A 12,133-nucleotide genomic window follows, 5' to 3' on the forward strand; every position below is an offset into this window, starting at 1 on the left:
TTGCTGAGACAAGAAACCCTGGCAATTTCTTTTTAATATACCATTCATTTGCTGCATGCCTAATAGTCATTTGTGGGCTTTTTCTGGGCACTTGATTTTGGCTCCTCTCTCCAAAAAGACCCGTTTGTAGTGGAGTAGATAAAAATGGATTTCCTGCCCAGTGGGGAAGTCCGAATCCCTTCTAATTTTATTTTCCTTTCAAACTTGCAGAAAAGAAAGGGCTGGGTCTGAGTGCCGGAATTTCTTTTTATATTTGCTGTTTTGCAAGTGTATTTGATACATTCTCTGTATTATAGCGGTAGGTCCTTTTATGTGCTATGGCCAACCGGCTAATGCAATAAAATTTTGATTGATTGTTGAAACAAGAAACCTGTCATCTCAGGATTCCCCCCCCCCCCCCAAGTGTGTGGAATGAAATTTGCTTGGTTACTCTGCATCCCCCCCCCATGGAATTCTTCTCCCCAAACTTAAAATGATATTTGGGTAGAAAACAGGCCATCTTGGAAGGAATTTTGACACCACCAGTACCACGTTTCCGAGCACAATTGAAAGTGTTGGTGCTGACCTTTAAAGCCCTAAACGGCCTCGGTCCTATATACCTGAAGGAGCGTCTCCACCCCCATCGTTCAGCCTGGACACTGAGATCCAGCGCCGAGGGCCTTCTGGCGGTTCCCTCACTGCGAGAAGCAAAGCTACAGGGAACCAGGCAGAGGGCCTTCTCGGTAGTGGCGCCCACCCTGTGGAATGCCCTTCCATCGGAGGTCAAGGAGATAAACAACTACCTGACATTTAGAAGACATCTGAAGGCAGCCCTGTTTAGGGAAGTTTTTAATCTGTGATATTTTAATGTATTTTGTATTGTAATGTATTTGTTGGATATTGTAATGTATTTGTTGGACGCCGCCCAGAGTGGCTGGGGAAACCCAGCCAGATGGGCGGGGTATAAATAACAAACAACAACAACAACAACAACAAGCTCTTTGTATCTGTGATGTTTTCTCTTCCCTTTCACCAACTGCAGATGCCTTGTGATGCCTGCAAACTAGCTAATGAAGATGAAAAACGGACATAGAACTGATTTCTCTCATGTTGTGCACCTGTCAGTAGCATGCTTCCGATTTGCTGGTGTTATTTCTAGATGACCGAGTACCTTGGGCAGGTCAGCTTTTTAGAGCACGGTGCTCATAATGTCAAGGTCACAAGTTTGATCCCCGTTTGGGACAGCTGCAGTGCAGGGAGTTGGACTATATGATCCTCAGGGTCCCTTCCAACTCTACAGTTCTATGATCCATTCATAGTCATAGGGTTTCCTGCTTATCCCATTAAAACACATCCCATTAAACGAGATATGGACACTGTCATCCAGTAGTTTATTGTAGACTTGGTGCTGTCCATGCAGGGCAGGTTATGTGCAGCATTCATACAATGATGTCCTTGTCATGGGGCAGGGGGATCGCACCGCCCCGGGCACCACGTTCCTGGTGGGGTGCCATCACAGCTGCCCTCCCCACATTGGGTGTCACGCCCCCGCAGGCGGTGTGCCACACCCCCAAGATGCATGCCACACCCCTGCAGACGACGTGCCACGCCCCCAGGATCTGCGTCACGCCCCTGGAATGCACACCAGCCACGCCCCCCACCTGCTCTCCGCCCCTGATGCCGGAGCATGAAGTTCCGCCACTGGTCCTTGTCACAATACCATCCTGTTTACCCACTCCATGAGTGAACCGTATTTACTGTTTCTGTGCAGAGGGGTGGGTAGCAGTGCCCGCTGGTGACCATTGGGACTGGTGGTATGAAAACCAGAGAGGCCCATGGTAGGTGGAGACATGATCCCCTTATCTGCTGAGCAAAAGTGGGACTAAGAGGTCGATTCTGGACCCCAAAAGACTTGCACGAACACTCTGGTGAAACATCCTACAGCTGCAGCCTTGAACACAGATGTCCTGAATAGGTGAGTAAAAATATTTTATCTAGTGGCACATAATGCTTAGCCAGCACATGCTAAAGAACCTTTTTCCTTCTCTCTGCAAACCAGTTAAGCACAAGGAATCGGGACTGATTTTGAGACCAGTTTTAAGCCAAAACTTGGAGCAGTGCTTCTCATAGAGAGAGAGAGAGAGAGAGAAATTTCTCCAGTTACTCCAGAGAAAGCAGCAGGAAAAAAGAGAAAAATATCACAGATCCATGCCTAGAAACCAAAGGTTTCCCAGTTTGATCTCCAAGTGATAACACTGAACACTTGATGCATTATAATTCAGCAATTTCACACTGCAGCCTCCTTTTGAAGTCCCTTTGCGGAAATGTTCTAGGGATATTTCTTTCTAGGAACAGTGATGTACAGATCAGTCTTTTCAAGACATCCCCACAGAAGCACAGGTGCTAAACCTATGCCGAAATCCACCATGTCCTGGTTTGGAGAGGTAGATCAGGAGGCTGCCGTTACTGAGATAAAGGATTTCCAAATTCCCAGTCTTACCCCTATATCATGCCATTCAGCTGGGATGTCCTAGCCTTCCATGGCACTGATTTCATACAATTAAGGCCATAGGAAGAAACCCTAATTGACGGTATTATGATACTAGCTTAGGCACGTTTTTAGGTGGTTAGGAGATGAATAGAGATGTTTGCTGCTACATAATGTTTGAGGCTTTTTGAATGACAAACCGAGCTCATATGGGGATTGTATTTCCACCCTGTTCTTTTTTAAAATCTGTCCTCGCATGAGCTTTGCCAATCAAAGACTGTAATTCCATGACAGAAGAAAAGCTGTGCATTTTCTTTACCAGGAACGAATTGTTCTGTACTTTCCCTTTATGTTTATGTATATATAGATCATTTTAAAGTGACCCATCATTTCCCCCATTTTCCCCTAATTCTTTTTCATTTCCTCTTTCTTTCCTTCCCCCCTCTGTCCTCTTCTCCCTCTTTTGTGTTGGTGTCTGCACATGTGTTTAGTTAGGTGAGTCATGTTTTGTATCGCAGCACATAAAGCACAATTCCATACATGCCTACTCCCAATGGGGGCATATTCTCAGGGAGGTGGGTACAGGATTGCAACCTTAGCTTTCATGCATGAACCGAATAATATGTATGGGGCCAGGGTGAATGAGTTTTCAGTCCCTTCAACTTCAAGCAAAGAGTTACACAAATACCTCAAATATTGAAGGCTACATTCTGAGAATTGCATGGTTGGCTTCACTTACCTTGCGGGGAGGGAATCGGTCTGCAAGTCACACTTTAATTTTTCAGAGATAGGGAGTCACCATTGCATCTTTATCCCAAAATGCCTGGTTTGTAAGCTGATATTATAGTGCTGGAGGGGACTCTTGAGAGTCCCATGGACTGCAAGAAGATCAAACCTATCCATTCTGAAGGAAATCAGCCCTGAGTGCTCACTGGAAGGACAGATCGTGAAGCTGAGGCGCCAATACTTTGGCCACCTCATGAGAAGAGAAGACTCCCTGGAAAAGACCCTGATGCTGGGAAAGATTGGGGGCACAAGAAGAAGGGGATGACAGAGGACGAGATGGTTGGACAGTGTTCTTGAAGCTACGAACATGAGTCTGACCAAAGTGTGGGAGGCAGTGGAAGGCAGGAGTGCCTGGCGTGCTCTGGTCCATGGGGTCACAAAGAGTCGGACATGACTAAACAACTAAACAACAACAACCACTACAACAAGCTGATATATGTAGCATCTTAGAGGGAATTGTTCAGCCTGGAATCTCCATATTGGAAATGAGGTGACACACTGACCTTACCCAGCCAATTTATTTATTTTTTGTATTTTTCTAGTTTAAAAAATTATTTTTCCTGGTCCCACCTCACCACCACCACTACCCTTGCTTTATATAACATCTTGTCTGGTGAGGAGTTCTGGAAGACTCAGAAGCTAGCCATACTTCTGAGATATTTTGGTTTGCCTCAATCAAGGTATTGACCAACTGTGGATTTGGGAGCTGGGCTGGTTCTTATAAAGCAGGCATCCCCAAACTGCAGCCCTCCAGATGTTTTGGCCTACAACTCCCATGATCCCTAGCTAGCAGGACCAGTGGTCAGGGAAGATGGGAATTGTAGTCCAAAACATCTGGAGGGCCAAAGTTTGGGGATGCCTGTTATAGAGCATCAGGGCTATGTTTGCTTCTCATATTCACGATAGTTCTCTGTATAAAGTGGTAGCCATGAATCTCTGTCATGGAGAAGGAAATCCCCCCAAAGAATGCTGGATCTCAGGTCTTTGATGGCATCCAGTTCATTTTTTTTAAAGAACATGCAAGGACTAATTTTCTTTTTGATGCATATTCTTTTCAAGCTATGGGTTGGATCCAAACTAAGCTCGCTTAGTTCCCATTGCTTTCATTGGGACATTAGTCCCATAAGTTCCAATGGTTTAAATAGAAACTATGTCCAACTAAAACTGGGTTGTAGCCAACGCTGGACATATTCAGAGTAGATTCATGAAACTAATGGACAGAAATAACCCCAGGCCATTAACATCAGTAGATCTAGTCTGGGTAGAACTAAGTTGGGTACAACTCTTTGTCTGCATCCAACCCCATATTAGCAAGCACCGCAAAGGATTAGTGGCAATTTTTCTGCCCTTAGTTTCCATCCACATGGAGGTTTAGCAGCCCTGTTACATTCTATTTAGGCTGGTGTGAGTTATCAGAAAGGCTTTCATTGACACTGTGCTCAGCAAATGTCTGCATAACATAAAAGCCACAGGCATCCAGGATGGAGCTCGGGAATAAGTAGGATCTGGTTAACGCAGAAAATTGGGTGTACTTGAAACAAGAACTATCAGTGTGTAGCACAGTTTATCCAACTGAGAAAATATTAGTTGGGGTATGACCGAGTTAATGCTTAGAATTCTTCTGGACTCTGACCAGTATAAATGGTCAAAAGCACAAGACTGCAAACTATTTAAATTTGCTAAAGATGCTGAAAACTCTGATCTCAGATCAGAAGCCTAAAGAGGACGGCGGCTATAATTTGGTTCCATATCTTTAGATCTAGGAGAACCCAGAGGCTTATAACTATGTCCGGAACACATCAAATATTGTTATTGAAAGTATTTTTTAACTGTGCCGTCTCCAAACGTTTTGCTGACCAAAATGGAAGTATTGCATGCTCCAATAATGTGCTGCAACATCCCAAATTTGTTGGCAAGGGTGCTAGGAGATTTTAGTACAACAGTGGGTCCTGGAGTGGCACAGTGGCTAAGTTTAAGCCGTGAGCTAGGAACTTCCATGGACTCCGCAGGTGTGGCTTTCGTTTCAGTTGCAAGCTAGAAACTTGAACAGTAGCACAGCAACATTTAGTTGCAGCTTCCCTTGTCAACTGTACCGTTATTGTGGTAATTATAGCATACATCGGGAGAACTCAGCTTCAGAACCAAGAGCCAGGGCTCATTCTAGGCCCCAAATAAATCTTTATGAATGAGAGTCTCCAAGCACAGCTGACATTCCTTGCAGAATGATGTTCTAAGGAGCTCCTAGAAGCAATCCAAAACTAGAATTCTAAACCTTCTACTACATACAGTGCTAGCTTTCAAGGACAGAGAGGGCAGTCAAACAAGGACATCAGGATGGAAATCATCCTGGAACTCTAAACCAACAAATTCATTGCTCTCTCTGTGACCAAGCTTGCCTGAATTCCCTAGGAAGCTCTCCATTGAACCTTCAGCATAGGAACTCAATCCTGTCATTTGGCGTAAGACAAGCTAGTGCTTCTGGAGGGGGGTGGCAACCCACACGTTCAGAGGGACAAGTCTCCCCAGCTGTTTGGCCTTGCCACAGGCATTAAATTGTTGGTTGCTAAATATTAAGCCTGAAAAAGGAAACAATCGTTTAAATAAACTCAAGATTACATATTGCAAATTGCAGCTTTGGCGAAAGGTACGGTGCTATTTTTATTTATTTATATTTCTACCCACCAACCCCCTCCAGCCAGCTACAGGAACCACAAACAAGCATCTAGCATGTGTCAGACACTAAAGCTTGTCATTACTGGAGGTGGACACAGAAACGTAGTTCTATGAACTGCTTCCAAAAGGGATGGAGCAGAGGGCGTTGACCTGGGCAGCAGATTATAAGTTTAGAAAGTTTCTCTATTCCTGCTATTTCTTGCTAAATATATGGGGCAGTCTCATCTGAGGAAGCATCTGCTTTATGGTGGGGTATTTTAGACAATCAGCTTTGCATCCAGACTACACCATTCACATTCTGACATACTCATCTGCACTGAATTTAAGAAGAGTCCTTCTGGATCAGACGCATGGCTTATCTAGGGCAGCATCTTGTTCCCACCATGACTAAGCTGCTACCTCTTTGGGAAGCACGCCATGTTGAATTTATATCCTGCCTTTCCTCCCAAAGGAGTCTGGGCATAGCTGCCAAGTTTTCCCTTTTCTCGCGAGGAAGCCTATTCAGCATAAGGGGAAATCCCTTAAAATAAGGGATAACTTGGCAGCTATGAGTCTGGGGCAGCAAACACATCCACATTTTATTTTATTTTTAAAAAGAATTAGTCACGTCAAGGTTGAATTACAACATGGCAATTTACACGAGGCTCCCCTTGCACTTAGTCCAGAAGTTTGCAGTTGGTGCAAAATGCTGCAGCACAATTGTGAGGGTTTGTCAGCAATATTACACCTGTGCTCAAAGATCTGCCCTGGCTGCCAGTTCACTGCTGGGCTGAATGAATGATTTATTTCAAGCTCATATACACATAAAAATAGGCATGGCAAACATACTTGCTTTACAATTAATAGAAAGAAATATAGAATTAAAAATATAATAATTACAGATAATATAAAATTAGGAAAAACAATATGGTAAAAGCTTTCAGGATTCATGTAACAATCCATTTCGACAGAACAGAAGTTTAAAATCTTTCCACTTGCAAAGTTACGAACAGATCAGTATCTTGCAATAATAGGGCAAGATGAGTCTCTACTGGAAGTCCAGAGAATGTTTGGACTAATGGACTCAATAGGTTTTTCCGGACAGCACTATACAGAGGGCATGTAAACACTATGTGCTGAAGGGATTCCATTGACTGGTTATCACAGGAGCATGGAACCGAGACTCGCCCCTTGGAGAATCTGTGAAGAAGGACGTTGGAGGGGAAAACATTGAACGCAAAGCGATTCATTTAATAAACGCAAAGCGATGGCTGGCAATAGAGAGGGATGATAAATAAGCTGGAACATGATGTGCGGGAATAACACTGGGCTGATTTCAAGGTGCTATTAGAGGGACCCAGGTGGCGCTGTGGGCTAAACCACTGAGCCTAGGGATTGCTGATCAGAAGGTTGGCGGTTCGAATCCCTGTGACGGGGTGAGCTCCCGTTGCTTGGTCCCAGCTCCTGCCAACCTAACAGTTCGAAAGCACATCAAAATGCAAGTAGATAAATAGGAACCGCTATAGCGGGAAGGTAAACGGCGTTTCCGTGTGCTGCTCTGGTTTGCCAGAAGCGGCTTTGTCATGCTGGCCACATGACTTGGAAGCTATATGCCGGCTCCCTCGGCAAATAATGCGAGATGAGCGCGCAACCCCAGAGTCGGTCATGACTGGACCTAATGGTCAGGGATCCCTTTACCTTTACCTTTATTACTAGGAAATATACAGCGTTCGACCGCTTGGGGCCAGTTTACCTGAGTAATCGCCATAACCCACATATGTCGATTCAATCACTTTGATGTCTGCTGTTGTTTGTAAAGCCTCACCTCTTCCCAGAGGGGAGGGGTTGTGAGCGGGAATCGCTTCCCATGCTCGTGGGGGGGGCATGGGCAGGCCCCCTGTGTCGCTGGAACCCTGGGCCCGCGTCATGCCCCTCAGCCAGCCAATCCGGCTGGGCGGGCGGGCGTGGTTTAGCTGGATATAAAAGGCCACGGGCCCACGAGATCTCCCTTGCCCATTAACCTAAAATACTTGTGTCCATGTGTCTTATTTCTTCGCCAAGCAGGAGGCGGGGCCTCGACTCACAAAGAGTTATTCCTTTAGTGTGGCAGCTCTTGGACTTTGGAACTCCCCACCTCTTGACATTAGGCAGGCAGCACCACTGCACTCCTTCAGACACCTGCTGAAAACTTTTCCATTTTAGTGAGCCTATCCAGACACAAGATTTGGTTATATGTTTTCTTCAATTTGCTTCAGGTGTTTTTATGTGTTTAATAATTTTTAGACACTTCTAACAAGCTTTGTTTCATTTTTAATTGTGTTTTTTATCGCTGTAGTGGTTGCTGCCCTGAGCTCCTTTGTGAGGAATGGCAAGATGTACATTTTAAAAATAAAAACCGAGTTTGGTCCTGAGTTCCCCAGCTATCTGATTTTACAAATGAAGGCTTTTGACATCCTACCATGAAATGCATAGTCAGAATATATGGTTTTGGATCAAAATGCCACATATGCTTTTGTGCAGGGTGCCAATTTGCCATATATTAATATCTAAGCACAACTGGATCTCATGATGCGCTATTCTTGTGTAAAAAGGAATGTAACTCTTGGAAATCACTGGGTTAGCCAAGGAGGATAAGTTGGGTTTCTTCAGCTAGTCATTTGTGGGTTCATGAAAGAACAAATGAGAGGAAAGAGTCATCATGTATCTGGAAGAGACAGACTGCAATATAAAATTAAAAAATAACATATTGCATTAAAATACCATATTTCACTATATAGCAACATCGGCAGAAAACTGTGCATATCCTCAGTCAAACAGATGCTCCTCAATATGGACCAAGAGGTTGAGTGGGTTGGATGAAGATAATATTCTTCAGTGTACTGTACAGTGGTACCTCTAGTTATGAACTTAATTCATTCCGGAGGTCCGTTCTTAACCTGAAACTGTTCTTAACTAGAGGCATGCTTTTCTTAATGGGGCCTCTTGCTGCTGCTGCACCGCCGGCACACGATTTCCATTTTCATCCTGGGGGAAAGTTCTCAACTCGAGGTAACTCTTCCAGGTTAGCGGAGTTTGTAACCTGAAGCGTTTGTAACTCGAGGTACCACTGTACTGGCAACCTCTAGTCTAGAGATACTGTCTAAAATGGTCTGACATCTAAAAGGTATATAATGATGGTAATGACTATAGATTCCCACTTTTCTGTCCACTAAGAATTTGATTACAGAAAGTTTAGTGCTCTTGTAAATGTATTTTTAGTGATGCAGTTTGCTAGATTGTTCATAGTTCAATTTTTGCTTATCTGCTTTTTTTCTCTTTTTAAATGTATCATCATGTTTCCTGCGACTAAAATATCTGTGATGCTTGCTTATGTTTAGAGATGGAATCAATATCTGAAGGATGCCAAATTGACTGGTGGTCTGGGCATTGAACAAACTAAATGGACGAAGCCTTTCAAATTAAGTAGCATCAACCTCCCCATTCCTTCAGTGTGAAGTCAATTGGCCATTCTGTATATAGAAGGATATCTGTTGGTTTAAGTGAATCACCACCATTAGATCTTAGTCCTAGACTATGGGCTCGGTAGGAAGTAGGGGGAGTCTGAGTTCTAGACTAGTGAAAAGCTATTTCAGATGAAGTACAAGGATAAAAGGAAGCCAAAACACATATTTGGAGACATAACTTGTAGTTCTGAATAGGGTGCATATATTTTACTGCGTGTTTATAAGGTATCTTTTGGTTATTCATCCAGTTCATAGGATACAAGAACACCTCTCTCCCAAAAGGAGATGTTCTGGCACTCACCAGAATGCTCGTTGTAAAAGGTTTGCAGAATGCAAAAGGTTTCTTAACATTATTGAAATCTATCTGCGGCATAATAGAACTCAAATGTACATAGATGTCAGAATAGTTTGCAGAATAGTCAGCTCTCACCTGTTGCTCCAAAAAGCTGTCAGCATCTGACAAAGGCCACCCCCTGAGAAATGGCTTCGACTGGCTAGCTAAACCGGGTAAGGGTAGCCGATGGGTCTCAAACCCTCAGTGAGTTAGGGACTTCCCCCAGCATGTGAAAACAGGCTCTGGCAGATTGAGCAGACCAGACCAGACCAATAGTGGCTGCCAACAGTCCAAAAGGCAGCACATGCTGTAGAAGGAAATGAAGGGCTGATGGGGTTTGTCGACTTGGGAAGGTACCCTATCTAGGAAAAGGAAAACTCTGATCCTAAATCTCCATTGCCTTGCAGCTATACTTATTCATGAGAAAGGCTTTGGGAGTAAACCCCGAGGGAAAATCCATACCCGTTGCCTTGTGGGACATCTTTAGGAGAAGAAAAGGCTAAGAAATGAGCCCTACATAAATCTGGAGCAGAGTCCCAGATGGTCGGATGGCGTCTTGTACGCCTTCTTCTGGCCACTTCTATAACCAGACTGGTGCCAAACATATTGCTCTGTTTTCCTTTGGACCACATCAGTGAGGCCGAGGTGTGTGTGTGTGTGTGTGTGTGTGTGTGTGTGTGTGTGTTGTCATCCTTGCAGCTCAGGACCTCCATACACATTCCCCAGGCTTGCAGCCTGGAGAGGTCACTTTGGTGCAGCAAAAACAATGCGGGAAGCAGCAGTTATGAGTTACCGTTTTCTGCAGCCACAGCAGGTGCTGTGATTCTCCAGTGGTTTGACTTCAACCCCAGAGGCACACTCCATTGTTTCTTGAGAGAGATGGATGCCAACAACTCAAGGCTGCCTCCAGTGCTGGCCAGTGCATTCCACCCACTCCAGTTTTGCCCCCCCCCCCGCCCCTTGGCAGCAGCACTGCCACGATCTTCAGCCAATGCCTGAAAACTACCTGCTATTTGAATGTCACCCCAGAGCATTGCAGGAACATCAGAACGACAACTTCATTTCCGTCCAACTCCATCACTCTGTCAGTGATGCCAAATATAGAGTGGCAAGTTTAGGTTCCACGGTCCAGTCCAAACTACCGTTTTCCATTATTGCCATTAAATCCTGCCCATTGGCTTGAACAGTTTATGTCAAGAAAATGAAATAAAAGCGGAGATTCTTGGACAGCAAAAGTTACTCTTATGTTTCCAATTATCCTGTACATTTGCTCAGACTACATTTTCATTTTTAGTATTTATTTCCTTCATTTGTATCCCACCCTCACTCCAAGGAACTGAGAGGAACACAATGGAAGCTCCCCGCTCAACAGACTCTTATTCAAGCACTGGCCAGCTTTAACCCGACTTAGCTTCAAACAAGGAACGACATCAGGAGTGTTGGGACTATTTCCTGGGATTTCCTGTTAACGCTGCAATTACCTCAGACAGTTTTATGCAGCTGTTGTCTGCATCGCTCACGTCCATTATGGCCATCTTTCTTCAGAAAAAGTACGCTGTCGATTAAAAATGCATCTCTGAGGAGAAATGCTATCCTTGCCTCTAGGGATGTGGGAGAACTTTGATTCTACTTGTACTGAAAGGTAAACCTACCCAACTTACACTTTTTGAAAGAAAATGAAAACTGAAACACAACCATCCTTTGAAATTCAAAATTCTCCAAATTTTGCAAGGGAGTTCTCCAGCAAACTAACATGTACATGAAAAATCTAGATAATGAGGGAAAGTGTGCAATACAATGCATTTTTTAGTGAAAAGAATGTGCATATGAGGAAAAATTGATCTGCAAAACTGTGTCTATTGGGCATGATTGCATAGAAATGTGTATTTGAAGAGAAAGATTTATAAACACAAAGCTTAATATCATCTCTCTCTCTCTCTCTCTCTGGTCCAAAACTAAAACATTGATCTGAATACAATAAAAACATAGAGGAAATGAGATAAAAAGAATAGAGAAGAAGAAATAGACAAAAGATTAAAAAGAGACAGAGAGAAAATAAAGCCCAGAAGTTAAAGAATTTCTGACTCTTCGTCTGACCACTGTATATAAACAATATTCACTTCAACACCCTACAAAGCCACTTTCTATAAACAAACATTATATTCCATCCTCAATTCCAAATGCCATTGTTTCATTTTCTCTTTCACACAAAAGTCTACGAGAAGTTTCCAATCTCTGACAAATGTTAACATGACCTTTCTCCGATTAAACATGTCAGTTTCACTATCTCAGCTAAGTCCATTGATAGGAGAAATTCATACCGAAATGCTGATGGATTTTCAATAGGACTTTAAGAATTAAATGAAAAATGCAAATTGATGTGGAAATGTG

This window comes from Zootoca vivipara, chromosome 7 (assembly GCF_963506605.1).
Source record: "Zootoca vivipara chromosome 7, rZooViv1.1, whole genome shotgun sequence".
Lineage (NCBI taxonomy): Eukaryota > Metazoa > Chordata > Lepidosauria > Squamata > Lacertidae > Zootoca > Zootoca vivipara.